General features: G+C 58.5%; 1 protein-coding gene across 1 annotated transcript in view; it reads right to left on the bottom strand.

Annotated features, from left to right (window-relative positions):
* RSPO3 (R-spondin 3) overlaps positions 1 to 523 on the bottom strand; it is a 58235-nt gene that overhangs the window by 56397 nt on the left and 1315 nt on the right. The gene's annotated exons all lie outside the window — the stretch shown is intronic.

The following is a 523-nucleotide window of genomic DNA, read 5'->3' as shown; positions in this document are numbered from 1 at the left end:
GAGGGCCAGCCGCAGCTTGCGGGCTCGCGGTCGCCAGGGGTTAAAGGAGTGGGTGGGAGGTGATGGAGGCTGCGGAGCACTCCCTTGCCAAGGATAATAAACCGGATGCCCTGACATGTTTTACTTAGCCCTTAGTGCTCCCTCGCTGTGAGGCCGTGGGGATCGGAGGGCTGGAGCCCCCGTCTCTCTCGTCCGCAGCTCCGCTTTAGGGGCACTTTAGGTGAATCAAAACTTGTTTGCAGGAGGCAAACCATACAAAGGAGGCTTTCAAGTGCCAGCTGTGCCAAGCGGGGCAAGGGAGCGAAGGCTGAGCAGGAGAAAATTAAAATAACAGCACCTCCCCTCCCTGAGGAAGTAACTCCGTTACTTCTTGCTGATGAAATGCAGGGGGCTGTGTTCTATGACATTTCCTCGGTGTCTGCAGCTGTCAGGGAGAGCGGACAGGCATGAGCAGCCCCTCCGCGGTAGGTGCGCAGAAAACGCCTCCTCTCCTGAAACAGCGGCGGGTCCCATTCAGGCGGGG

This window comes from Geospiza fortis, unplaced genomic scaffold (genome assembly GCF_000277835.1).
Source record: "Geospiza fortis unplaced genomic scaffold, GeoFor_1.0 scaffold98, whole genome shotgun sequence".
NCBI classification, from domain to species: domain Eukaryota; kingdom Metazoa; phylum Chordata; class Aves; order Passeriformes; family Thraupidae; genus Geospiza; species Geospiza fortis.
This window is presented reverse-complemented; position numbering and strand designations above follow the sequence as displayed.